This window comes from Hemiscyllium ocellatum, unplaced genomic scaffold (assembly GCF_020745735.1).
Source record: "Hemiscyllium ocellatum isolate sHemOce1 unplaced genomic scaffold, sHemOce1.pat.X.cur. scaffold_2951_pat_ctg1, whole genome shotgun sequence".
NCBI classification, from domain to species: domain Eukaryota; kingdom Metazoa; phylum Chordata; class Chondrichthyes; order Orectolobiformes; family Hemiscylliidae; genus Hemiscyllium; species Hemiscyllium ocellatum.
The window spans coordinates 27,223-41,241 of NW_026868259.1; the positions used below are offsets into that span (position 1 = coordinate 27,223).

At 38.4% G+C, this 14,019-nt stretch overlaps 1 non-coding gene across 1 annotated transcript; it reads right to left on the reverse strand.

The window, feature by feature from the left end:
* Positions 1 to 13,130: 13,130 nt before the first annotated feature.
* Positions 13,131 to 13,203, reverse strand: trnav-cac (transfer RNA valine (anticodon CAC)). Its single transcript has one exon. It is a non-coding gene; the product is annotated as a tRNA-Val (tRNA).
* Between the last annotated feature and the right edge of the window lie 816 nt (positions 13,204 to 14,019).

Genomic DNA, 14,019 nt, shown 5'->3' on the forward strand with positions numbered 1-14,019 from the left:
AAAGAGTAGCTGTACAATTTTACACAATATAAGGAACTTTATAACACAAGTCATATTACTAATCTTATAGCAAGTAAGCTAAAATTAACTGTCTTTTCTATTTCTTTTACATACATAATTAAGACAGTGAAAAATATAAGGAGTAATTGGCTTTGATAAAATAAAATATAATGACTAGCAGAATTCAAAATTTCCCAACTGGTAAGGTATCCTGAGAGGCCCGAGGGAGTTCAGGAATAACTTTGGAATCTATGTCAATAAGATGCATGGAAAGTTCCCAGTTGGAATCTGGGGATGTCCATGAGAATGCCCATCTGCGATTATGTGATTCAATTGAGTGTTTGGATGAGGAGTGAAGGGCGGTAACCACATTGCATGTGGCCATTGTGATGCAGAAAGTCCATAAAATGCTGCTTTTTACTGTATATGTTACAGTGTGTCATGGATCTCCCTTCCGTGATTGGCCTCGGGGGATGATCCCTTCATTAACTGATTGCTGCACATGCCTCAGCTCAGCCTGCCTCCTGAGTCCTCATTCCCTGTCAGGGGGAAAACACTTCTACAGCTATGATGACATTTCAATTCAACATAAACATTTATTGTGTGTGAAATGATTACATTCAGAGCGATATAATTTTCAGGATAAAATTGCTTTACATTTACTTTTTTCGTGTACAAGAAAACATTTTGATTTTATCAATTTATTCTTTTGTTCAACCAACACAAAGTTTTAAATTATTGTAAAGACTACAATGGGGGAAACGGGAACGAGTTTTCAGCTCAAATGTCAAATGAAATGACTGTTTCCTTTTTTCAAACAAATTGCCCTCCAAAATGATTTTTATTTTCATTTCACTATAAGAAAAATATTGCTTGGAAATGTTGACAATTCTCCTTTTCCCACCATATGAGATGTCAGTGACCAATGATCACACAATTATGAGAATTCCTTTCCAGATGAAATGTCATTGACTCTATGTTTTGTTCACAGTAATAGTCCCTTCCATGGCCAAATTCTTTCCCTCCTAATTCTGAAATAAATATCAAAACATTTATTGTGATAAAAATTACATCAATAAAATTGACATGACTCTTCAAAAAACTATTGGAAGCACATAAATCTTGCAATGCCTGCATTTTTAAACAAAATCATTTTTTTCAATTGCTGCTGAATGACTTTTTTCACATCATAGAGCGTAGTTTTATGCTTTAATTTTCAGTTCCCTAATCTTAATGAATATCCAATCAACATCAGAGAAAAGTGTTTTCAAAAATATTAAGTCAATTTATCTGTTAGGATTCTAAAAGCAATTATCAATTACAGTAATTGAACAGCAATTTAACATAGACTATGTAAAAATGCGGTGTTTAAAAAAAAATCAATCATTATTTCTGATTGTCAATGCTACTATATTAATACCTATTTGTTCAGGCCCATGCACATACCAAACGACCAAGAATTTCCCTGGCAACATTCATTGTAAATGTCTGATTTTTGCTCAGGTGAAATATAACAATTATCTCAGCCTTTGAAATTCAGAGAGCTCCAATTACTTTTCCCTACAATATTACTCTTCATTTCTACATATTACTCAGTCTAATATCAAGATGGGATATCTCATTATTCTCAAATTCACGAATATGTATTTTTAAATCCCTTTATTGCTAATATATCTTATATCTAATAATTGTGTAATCCAGTAAGGGCTGCAAATGTGGAATTATGCTTATGTGCAATAAATACTGCAAGGACATTGCAATGTCCAATCTCTCAATCATTGTGAATATTGCATTTATTTTAAACTTGGAAACATTTTTGAATTGATTTGATTGTAATTTACTTCGATGCTGACACTTACTGTATTTCCAGTCACAATGTCTGTAGATTATTTGGAGGTATAATCGTCCATTCCAATAATCACAGTATCTGCTATATACTTTCTTCTGGTCACTCATAGCAAAATGTATCCATCTACACTCAATCAATATTCCTCAAAAAATATTTGAGAATGTTGCAGTCATAAAGCTTAAATATACAAAGTCATGATAGTCATTAATTTTCTCTTGTTCTGTAGATCTTAATTAAAACAACATAGAAATTTATGCTCCAGTGCTATGAGGAAAGATCAATGACTTCTCAGTAAAATAAACAAATGCCACTTGCTATTATTTATCAATTTTTAATTACTGATCAGTTTATCAATTGTGTGAGATTTGTTTTTAGCTTTCCAGTCATCTAGTTATATTGAATATGATACTGAAATGGTGTGAAAATATCAGGGTGTGCTCATTTGAAAATTCAATTTGCATACCTCTTACTTATCCCGTTAATTGCATGATGGTTTAAGAACGTTTCACTCAGCAATCCTCGTAAATATTAAAAATTGTCTGATTTTAAATCAGATCATTCGCACGCAATTATCGATCTGTTCCTAATTCATGTAAATATCTCAATTTTATCGAACCCAATGTTCACACTAAACAATACACATAAAGCAACACAAAGACTTCCATCACCATCTGATTATTGTTCAGTAAAATACCTTATTGCTCCTGAAACCAATGACAACAGTAACCATTTGTTTACTATTCCATGCAACACGTGCAATTGATATCTTCTATTTCAGTTCAGTAGTTAAAGATGATTTATGTTGCTTAAAACAATGCTTCTACTTTATCACAGATATTGACTGTAACACAATCATGCAAACAACAAACGTTTTGTCATTCTAATAATCTTTAAGTTTACTTATTTTAAATTTGTGTGCAAGAGATATTTCAAATTACAACCATTTTTGTTGTATATTTCAGCAGACCTAAATTTTGAATTTGGGAAAGACTCCATTTTTGCAGAATGGAAGTAGTTTTCAGTTTACATAACACATGAAATGACTGCTTTTTTAAAATCACGTGCTGTGCAAAATGATTATTGGTTTCATTTAATTGTAAGAAAAGAACTGCTTTGAACATATTGATTCTTTTTTGTCTTTTCTATTCCAACATTATTCATCACTGTACAATAATGAACAATTTTTATAATTCCTTTATGTACCAAATATCATTGACTGCATCATTTGTTCACTTTCATGCTCACTTTCATTATCTATTAACTTTCTTCCGAATTCTGACACAAATGTCTGAACTCTGATCATAATATTAATCATCTAAATTAAAATAACATGTCTCCATGAGGAAACCATTTGATAGAAATTCATATTTCTTGTGTTACCTGCATTTTTTAGTCAAGAAAGAAAAATATTGTTCTATAATCACTGGTTCAGTTTTTCTTCAATTCATAAAGCTAGTTACTATATTCTATTCCACAATTTACCAATTTTAATAAATATCCAATCAACATCACAGCAATGTGTTTTTGAAATATTGAATCATCTTCATTGCTCATATTGCAACATTAATTATCACGTCATTGTCATGATAATACTTGCACAATTGTTTAAGAAAGTCTTTTGAACAAATAAAATGAGATTCAGATTTTAATTTGACAATTGTTTCTGAGTACCAACACTGCAATATGAAACTTGACTTTCAGGTCAAGTTTCCCACAATGGATCCAAGGACTTCCCATCCAACATTAATTGTGACTGTCTAATGTTTGCTTATTTGAATGATCTCCACAGTCACAGACTTTAAATTCACAGACCTGCAATTACTTTTCACTGCAATAATTCCTGTTTGTTTGCAAATATTCCTCAGTCACATAGCAAAATGAGATTTCTCATTATTTCTAAATTCATTGATGGAATTTTATATTCAGTTGTTGCTCATACCTAATAATTATTCAATCCAGCATTTGCCGTAAATGTGGAATTACGGCTCTTTACATTAATAACTAAATATATTGTAGTGTATAATCTCAATCATTATTAATATGAATTCTTACTTTACTCGCGGAAACATAGTTGAATTAATTTAAATATATTTCACTTCAATGCGAACATTTGTTGTATTTCTGATCACAATAAGATTTAAGTATTTTTCACGCAACAAAATCATGTAACATTCCGGCGTTTTGTTAAGTCAAATGAAAAAGAATTAACATCTCTGTTTTGTCTCATTAAACAATGACAATACATTTTGAATTTTTCGAAGTTGAGCATTTTGCAAAGAAGGGATGTTGTCTTCAGCAGAATAATCGCATTGACTGACTAATTCACAGAATCTGCTGTTTATTCTGTTTGTGTTCCCATGAAATCAAAGTGACTAATTCTGCTTGTTCTAAATTCCTGGAAAGTATTTGATAATGTTTGAGTCTTAAGGATGAATAAGTCGATGGAATTGCATTGATTTTTTTTTTGAAAAGAGCTTACTTCAAACATTTCAGGCACATAAACCAGTTTTCTGCAGTGTTGCAAAGATGAAAAGCAAGTCAATTTCTCCATCAGTGAAACAAACAAATGTCACTGCCCATTATTCATTAGTTAACTCATTCCCAAATTTGTTGTTAAACAATGAAATTCACCTGAATATTGTTGTGTCCTTTGATCATATTAATTTTCTAATTATTGCTCATTCATGATTTGTTAGTGATTTTTATTTTGCACGTATCTCACTTTTTCACTTCTTGCATGGGAATTGGGCATTGAGAACAGAGGATCAGTGGTTAGCACTCGTGTCTTACAGTGTTATGCACTTGGGTTTGATTCCATCCTCGGACACATGTATGTGTGGAGTTTGTATGTTCTGGTTTTCTCCCACAATCCGAATATATGCAGGTTAGGTTGATTGGCCATGCTTAGCTGCACGTTCTGTTCAGGGATGTGTAGGTTATGTGCATTAGTCAGGGGTAAATGTCCAGTAATCTGCGAGAAGAATGGTGCTGAGTGGATTATTCTTAGGAACGTCAGTGTAGACTTGTTGGGCTAAATGGCCTGTTTCCACACAGTAAGGATTCGATAAACTTAGAATTGTGTTTCGCTATCCAAAACTAACAATTTTTTTAAAACGTTGCATTTAAAACTTACCTTTAAGTGTCAATTGTTAATCTTGTAAAATATCTCAATGTTACCGAAATCGATGTTCAAACAAAACACTGCACATAAAGCCACAAAAAGATCTTCATGGCCATCTAATTACTGTTCAGTGGAATAATCACAGTAAAATTTTATTGTCGAGGAGATCAATCACCACTATCACAGTAAGGATCTGGTTATCATTCCCTCCAATAAATACAATCGGTGTCCTCTGGTATTTCAGTTCAGTCGTTATACAGCACATTGGTTGTTCAAAGCATGGTTATTCTTTATTATGAATGGCCAAGGATTCTAACGGCAAGAGATGTTGTTCGATCGAATTCTCTGCATGTTCTCAAACAGGTTTTCACTATAAATATTGGAAAAAATGTGTCAATTTGGTCTTGTTCAACTGCTGATGCTAACATTTTCAGTTCATGTTCATTAAACATATTTGTAGAAGGTGAGGAAAGCTGTAGCATTGGAAAAGGGAAGGCACATTCAAAGAGCAGGAGTATCGGCCTGTCGGGCATTCGGCCATCATCAAAAAAGATTCCTGATGAAGGGCTCATGGCCAAAACGTCGATTCTGCTCCTCGCATGCTGCCTGACCATGCTCTTTTGACATTAGAAATATTTGTCTGAATATTCAGTGGTAATACTAAAGGTTGCTTCTGTCAATTTAGTTTACTGTGCTTTCTGTTCACTGAAGTTTTCATGTTAATTTCTCGTCTTTTTATTCTTAAGTCTGATGCAAATACAGAACACATTAAAATTCACATGAATTATAAGTTTGATTTCTCGACAAGAAAACCAATGGAACACAATATAGAATTCTTGAACAGCCGACACGTTTGAATGAAAAAGCAATTCCTTCCAAAATATGATTGCCCGTCTGTATCTCTCTTTCAATTCAATAATCCTGCAAATAGTTTATAATTGCCAGTTGATCTCTCTGAATGAGTACCTAATCAATGTCAATGTAACCAGCTGAAACATTAACAACAGATTGATAATTGGGTGTTACAGATCTTATTTGAAGTGAACAAATGTTTGGAAGTTACTTGAATTCCACCAGGAAACATTCTTGAATCATAATACAAGAAATGAGATATGTGAGAGATGTGCAAACCTTATTTTTAAATGAACAAACTCCAATATTTTCAAAGTATTTCAACCTTACGGTCAAAATGAACAGGTGAATGGAAAAATAAAAACAAGTTTGTGGCAATTCATAAACTGAACAACAATTACAAATTCACTTTGATCAAAGGACAGAGTAACATTTATATGAATCACAATATTTAGTTACAAAGTCGGCAATCAGCTGACTGACAAGTAATAGGTGAGAGCATTTGTTAGTTTACTGAAGAAGATATCAACTTTATTTCCAATTTATAGCACGAGAAAATAATGTTTAATGTGTTTCAAATGTTTGGACTTGCCCCTTTGCAACAAAAAAACAGATCAGTCTCATTACTTGGAATGTTGAATTCTGCAACATTTTCAAATATTCTCCAGGAACTTATAAGCGACAGAATTAGATACAGGTATCCCTACTATCCGAAAGTAAAGCATTATTATGAAACCTTTCATAAGCTGAAAAGGCGTTGGTTGAAGAAGCATTAATTTATATGGGAAACAGCTCCACTTTTTTCGTAAAAGTGAAAATGCTCTTCAGATTTCTTACAGTTAGAGAAAACAGGGACAGATGTCAGTCTTTTGTAAAAGCAACGTGGCAAAAACGAATTTTCCAACACATATTTCTTGGTAACCTGACTCAAGTAAGTATCAGATTTTGTGATTATTGATGTAATAGTCAAAAGCAGATCGAATATTAGATTGAAAAGCAATTCAATCTGTGCTTAGGTACTCTCTAATCAACATTCAGAGCAGCTCTTCATATATTTCTGTTGAAGGTGTGATTTGAAACCTTCCCTCGGGTCTAGTAATAGAGACACTGCCACAGCTCCACAAGCTCCTTTCATAATGTTCCCACTCAGGCCGGCAGGACTGTAATATTATGTTTAATGTGGTTACTCAAATGAAAACTAATCAACTCTTTATTGCAGTAATTTGAATGGGAATTGATTAGGTAGTTTCTGTGTGTAATGGACTGGAAATTAAACAATATTTTACAATAACAAAGAATAAAGGAATAATAGACTTAAATAAACAGGAATCTCATGACAATTCTTTGAAATACAAATTGACAAAACTGTATGATTATTGTACTTTGATTTGTAAAATACATCAGTCATTCAATGTGAATGTTCAGCTGAAGACAATTCCCCTTCCTTTCAACAATGTACACCTTCCACAAATTCAAAATGAACAGTCATTGAAAAAGGAAGGAACAAGCAGATGTTAATTCTATTTTCTGTACGTAAGCATGCGATTAATTTTAATTAAGTTTTATATATGTAAAAAGGAAACTCTTATTGTGGTTCAAAATACAATAAATGTTAGCGTGAAGTGAAATATAATCAAATCAATTCAACTTTTTTCTCAGTTAAAATATAGTTCAATATTCAAAGTAATCGAGTAATTGTACACTGCAATATCTTTACATTAATTCAGTGCTGAGACATAATTCCACATTTATACCCCTAATAGCGAAGCAAACTTGTGCCAGGAGTCAGAGGAGGTCGGGGAGGTCCTTAATGAGTACTTTGCTTCAGTATTCATGAGTGAGTTGTATGTTGTTCTTTGTGAGGACAATGGGAAACAGGCTGATATGGTCAAACCAATCCATGTTAAGACGGAGAATGTGATGAACATATTGAAAACTCATGGGGGTAGAGAAGGGCCCTGGGCCAGAAAGGACATAACTTAGGTTGTTAGGGGAAGCGAGGGAAGGGATTACTGTGTTTTGGCAATGATCTTTGCATCCTCACTATCCACTAGAGTCATACCAGATGATTGGAGGGTTGCAAACATTATTCCGTTTTTCAACAAAGGCAATCAAGATAATCCTGGGAATCATTGATGAGTCAGTCTTACATCAGTTGTGGAGAAATTATTGGAGAGGATTCTGAGAGACAGGATTTATTTGGAAAAGCATAGATTGATTAGAGATGGCCAGCATGGCTTTGTGTGCGTCAGGTTATGCCTCAAAACCTTATTGAATTATTTGAGGATGTGACAAACATGTTTGTGAGGATAGAGTAACGGATGTGGTGTATATTGATTTCAGCAATGTGTTTGATAACGTTCTCCATGGAAGGCTTATTCAGAAAGTGGTGAGACACGGGGTACAGGGTTATCCTGGTATCATGATTCAAAGTTGAGACATTTGTGTCAGAGACTGCAAGGGGGTGAGTGAGAGAGAAATAAATAAGATAAAAGCAGAAAGGAAAGGAACTGGTGAGCAGAAGAGCTCCAAATGTAGTTTCGCACCCTGCCTGCATCGTATTGGGTGAGCCGGAACACAGACTGTCAACCAACGGCCTTACACATTCAGAATCATTCCTTACAATGTCCCAGACACCACCATCACCATCCCTGTATGTCCTGTCCCACCAGCAGGACATGGATGTAACTTAAATGCTGGAACATGCAGGGCTATGGACCAAAGTCTGCAGAATAGGATCAATGTGATTTATTTGTCATTTCTCCAGAATATTAAACTCCAATCCAATTTGAAAATGTATTAACGTCATCAGACTTGAACTCCAAATGTCAGATAAAAATATCAGAAACTTACAGCACAGATCGCGGCCACTTGGCCCATCCTATGTATGTTGCTGTAATAGAACTACCCAGGCTTTACAATGTTCTGTACTCACCAATGAGAGCAACAATTTCAGACTGTGAAATCTGCCCTCTATGTTGTTATAATCTGTTTTTCCAAATTATTTGACAGCTGCATACCTTGTTTCCTGGTTTCTTTCCCAGCCCTAATTCCATTCCATCTGACCTTGAGGGACTACCATTTCTGCTGTTTAATCTCGCTTTTCTTCCCCCGTGTGACAGACTGTCTTTTTGTCCTTGTCTGATCCCCACCTTCCTCACAATCTATTACATTTCTGATGTTTCCCAGGCCTCTTTAACATTCATTGTGGCCCCTGGGTCAGTGGCACAAGTTTTGATTTCTCTTCCTCCAGAGATAATTGGAAATCTTTCTGGTTGCAGTTTCACCCAGATTCTATTTTTTAAAAACAGAACATTTGTGTCAGAGTCAAATATTCGCGAGCCTTCATCCACAATTCCAAGCATTTGGATGTAATTAGATTACTTACAATGTGGAAACAGGCCCTTCGGCCCAACAAGTCCACACCGACCCGCCGAAGCGCAACCCACCCATACCCCTACATTTACCCCTTACCTAACACTACGGGCAATTTAGTATGGCCAATTCACCTGACCCGCACATCTTTGGACTGTGGGAGGAAACCGGAGCACCTGGAGGAAACCCACGCAGACACGGGGAGAATGTGCAAACTCCACACAGTCAGTCGCCTGAGTCGGGAATTGAACCCGGGTCTCAGGCGCTGTGAGGCAGCAGTGCTAACCACTGTGCCACCGTGCCACCCAAAATCTGCGACCCTCCCACAGATGTGCAGGCTTGCTCTATTGGCCGTGCTCACATGTCCTGTAGTGTGCAGGTTCAGGCCGGTTGGGTTAGCCATGGTAAATGTGGGGCTATGGAGGTAGGGTGGGAGAGCAGTTCATTGTAGGCTCGATGGACTGAATAGCCTCTTTCTGCACTGACAGGATTCTGTGATTCTAACTAGTTGTGATTGTCGTCACATTTTTCTAATGCCAGGTTCATTCAGTTCATGTACACACGCTGCCTTTGTATTTATGGGGGTTCTCACTCAATCCTTTCCTTCTGTTTTACAGCAATTTCACAGTGTATATGAGGGTGAGAATGAATTTGTAAAACAAATACTCCAACCTAAACCCGCACAGGTCAGCTGGCATAACTCACAAGGAACAGAACAATAATAAAGGATTCGTCACAAATCTTACAGGAAAATAGAGTTTTTAATCACCAGGAAAGGCTGAACAATTCAAAATGTTTTTTTCTCACGAAAAGAGGAGGCTGAGGACAACCTGACATAAGGAGGAAGCTTTGTTTTTGTGGGATCAGAGATTTGAGTTTGGAATCGTTGGGTCTGAAACATGTTTCATTACCCCAGGTCAAAGTTGCTATCTAAATGTCTTTTGTCTTTCTGTCTGAGTTAACAATCAGATGGGTAGGTCAGTGTCTGAGTGCTTTCCCAAATCCCTGATTGAATCTGCCTCCCCCACAATCTCAGGCGCCTCACCACTCATTGGGTCACAGAGAAACACTGCCGTTACAATGAGAACTGTCTTTGCTGTCGCCTCTCCTCGAGTTTCTGCCTAATCCCCACTTCCTTTCATTAAATCCCAGCTGTCTGTAGTCCACCCACATAGACATGTTGAAGAGCATGACAGGAGAATAGATTGAAACAGAGAGTTCAATAACCAGAATGAGAGAGGGAGGAAATAAATGGGGTTTGTGGATCCCAGAGGATACAGACTCCAGGCTGAGTCCTTTGTGGACATTCCCGCAGTAATACAAGACAGCATTCCATGATGAGAGTTAATACCGGGTGGCAAGACAGGGAGCCACTGATCTTCAGCAGGTTTAGTTCAAACACAGGAGGTTTGTTCAGTCAGTAATGGTGAGTTAGACATGGATGTGAAGTGAACAGTGAGGGGAAATGTTACCAAAAGCCGCAGATGGACAACTTTCATTGGAACATGAGGAGACCATTCAGCCCTTCAAACCTGCTCTGCCATTCAATAGATCATGGCTGATTTGTGGCCTAACTTGCAATTTTCAAAACTCTCCAAATTCATCAATAAACTCCTCTGAAAAAGACAAGATGAATATTGAACAATGAACCATCTGCAAACCAGAAACAAAAACAGACATTGCTGGAAAAATTCAACAGATCTGGCAGCATCTGTGGAGAGTGAACCTTTCGGCTCCAGTGACCGGTCAGGTGACCAGCTGCAGCTGACCATTCTGCCTGTTCTGTAACACTCTTTGGAACAGGTTCTGGTGCGAGGGGAATGAGATTGTCAATAATAACTGAGAGAAAAAGGAGGACCTTGGATGCTGCCTGAACTGCTGCATTTTTCCAGCAACAAATTTTTCAGCCCTTATCTCCAGCATCTGCAGTCCTCACTTCCTCAGTGAGAATAAAACCCATTTTGAAAAATGTGTTGCTGGAAAAGCGCAGCAGGTCAGGCACCATCCATGGAGCAGGAGAATCGACATTTCGGGCATGAACCCTTCTTCAGGACTGCAGATGCTGGAGATCAGAGTCAAAAGGTGTGGTGCTAGAAAAGCATAGCCCTGAAGAAGGGCTCATGCCTGAAACATCGATTCTCCTACTCCTTGGATGCTGCCTGAACTGCTGCATTTTTCCAGCAACAAATTTTTCAGCTCTTATCTCCAGCATCTGCAGTCCTCACTTCCTCATAAAACCCATTTTGGTCTTACACTTCTAATTCAACTGCAAACATTTTTCATTATTATTTCCAAAATCGGATATTAGACCAGAAATCAACTCCTCATGTCATTGGGCCTGTGAAACGGTTAATTCTGGCCTGGTCCAGCCGACATGTGAATCCAGACTCTGAATAATGTAGTTGACTCTGAACCATCTCCTGGGCAGTCAGAATGGATGACAAATGCTGCCCCAGCAAGTGACGCTGTGATCCCATGCAATTTCTTTCATTGCTGTTGCTGATTGAATGAGTCACTAACGAGCGAACTGATCCAAGCCATGATTCAGCACCTCTGCTGCCAATTCTCGCACGGTGAATAACGACAGACAGCTTCCAAATGAGGTCTTTCAGATCCGACTTTGGGGTACATTTGACAGACAGACTAGTTCAGGAATCTGTGGTGTACTGTGACACCAGCGCGTCAGCTTCTTCCCTGTCTTTGAATGCCTGCACAAGGAATGCAAACGCGGTACTGCTTGTGGTGGAAGATTCAGAACGCGGTAACTACACTCTGAAGCAGAATGTCATATAATCAGACCAAGTTTGGAGAAAAACTTTACAATGCTTTGCAAACTAATTTAATGGAATTGCATCACATTTCACAAAGAGAGCAGATTTTTAGATTAGATTAGACTTACAGTGTGGAAACAGGCCCTTAACAAGTCCACACCGACCCGCCGAAGCGAAACCCACCCATTACATTACCCCTTACCTAACACTACGGGCAATTTAGCATGGCCAATGCACCTGACCCGCACATCTTTGGACTGTGGGAGGAAACCGGAGCACCCGGAGGAAACCCACGCAGACACGGGGAGAACGTCAAACTCCACACAGTCAGTCGCCTGATCGGGAATTGAACCCGGGTCTTCAGGCGCTGTGAGGCAGCAGTGCTAACCACTGTGCCACCGTGCCGCCCACGGTGTTCGAGCATTTTCGAAGGCAGGTTTGCAGATGGGAGAGCAAGCAAGAAAGCTCCGTTCTTGTCCGTGTAAAAGGCTACAAATGAAGAACAAAGCAGCTTCTGCCCGGTTTCGTACTGGGGACCTTTCGCGTGTTAGGCGAATGTGATGACCACGACACTACAGAAACGATTATCAGCCAGGCGCGCTGTGGTCCTGTGGCATTCAGCACTGAAAGTTGAAGCCATTCTACGTTTCACCTTTCTTTTACCAATAGCTCGTTGTTATCCAGGGAAATTGACATTTTGAAAAAGTTAAAAAATATAGACTGAAATTCAATAACATATGCATTGGAAAGATTTTCCCATTTGCCAGAAAGCCAAATAACGATGAATCGACTCACCGCCGGACTTTGTTTCACAACAGCGATGAAATAACAGTCTCCATTCGGTTCCAGTAAAACCTCAACTTGCCTGGAACGTTAACCAATCGCCGAACTATTTACGATTTTCTGCAGGGGAGGCGAACAATATCGTGACAACAGAAAGACCTCACAATGCGCAGCACATTTCTACAGTTAATCTCTCGGTAACATCAATGCAGCATTCTAACAGTGCTGCGGTGGTGGAGTTGATCAGCTGAAATGGCATCCGAACCCACGCCCCTTTCAGGGCTGGAAGCTGAATCCAGCTCCTTAGACCGCTCGGCCACACTACCAGACAGCCTGAGCATCCATTTTCTTGCATTTCGAATTGTGCTCCTGCATAACCAGTTTCTGCCCTGTTTCGAACGGGGGACCTTTCGCGTGTGAAGCGAACGTGATGACCACTACACTACAGAAACGAGCTTCAGCCGAGCGCGTTGCGGCTCTGTGGCATCCAGCACTGAAAGTTGAAGCCATTCTACGTTTCACCTTTCTTTTTCCAATAGCTCGTTGTTATCCAGGGAAATTGACATCTTGAAAAAGTCAAAAAATATAGACTGAAATTAGTGACAAAATATAGACAAGGATGTCGTCAATGTTTGGACTGGAGTGTGAAGTGGAATAAGCTGGGACAACTTTCCCGGCAGCATAACGGCTGCGACATGGTTTTATGGAAGGGTTGTAAACTGAGTATTTACGTGTTTTACACAAGCTAGGATGAGTTGGAAACTCGAGAGCATAGGTTTAAGGTGAGTGGTCTGAAATTGACAAAGGACCCCGACGCACATTTTCCACTCACAAGGTTGTGGGTGTATGGAATGAGCTACCAGAGGGAGTGGAGGAGGCTATTGCACTCAGAAAATTGCAATGGTAATCGGATGAGTTTCTGGATAGGATGGGTTTAGAGGGATTGAGGAGAAATGCTGTGGAACGGGACTTGTTTAATTTTGGTGATGTGGTGAGCATGGATGAGATACACCGAAGTCTCTGTTTCCACGCGGTGTACCCCAATAACCTTGCGTTGCTTACACCGGTTTTAAAGGATTACTTTTCAGCGGAGCTTGCCGTCGCAGTCTGTAGCACAATCATTTAGTCTGTTCGACTGCTCACGGGAAAGGTAGTATTGTGAAACACTGCAGAAACGAACGACTCCCTTACTTTTGCTCCGACTGACCATGCTTCGTGAAACTTTCCCAGATCCTCAGTTGAGGATTTTTGCTGCTGCAAGTTACCTC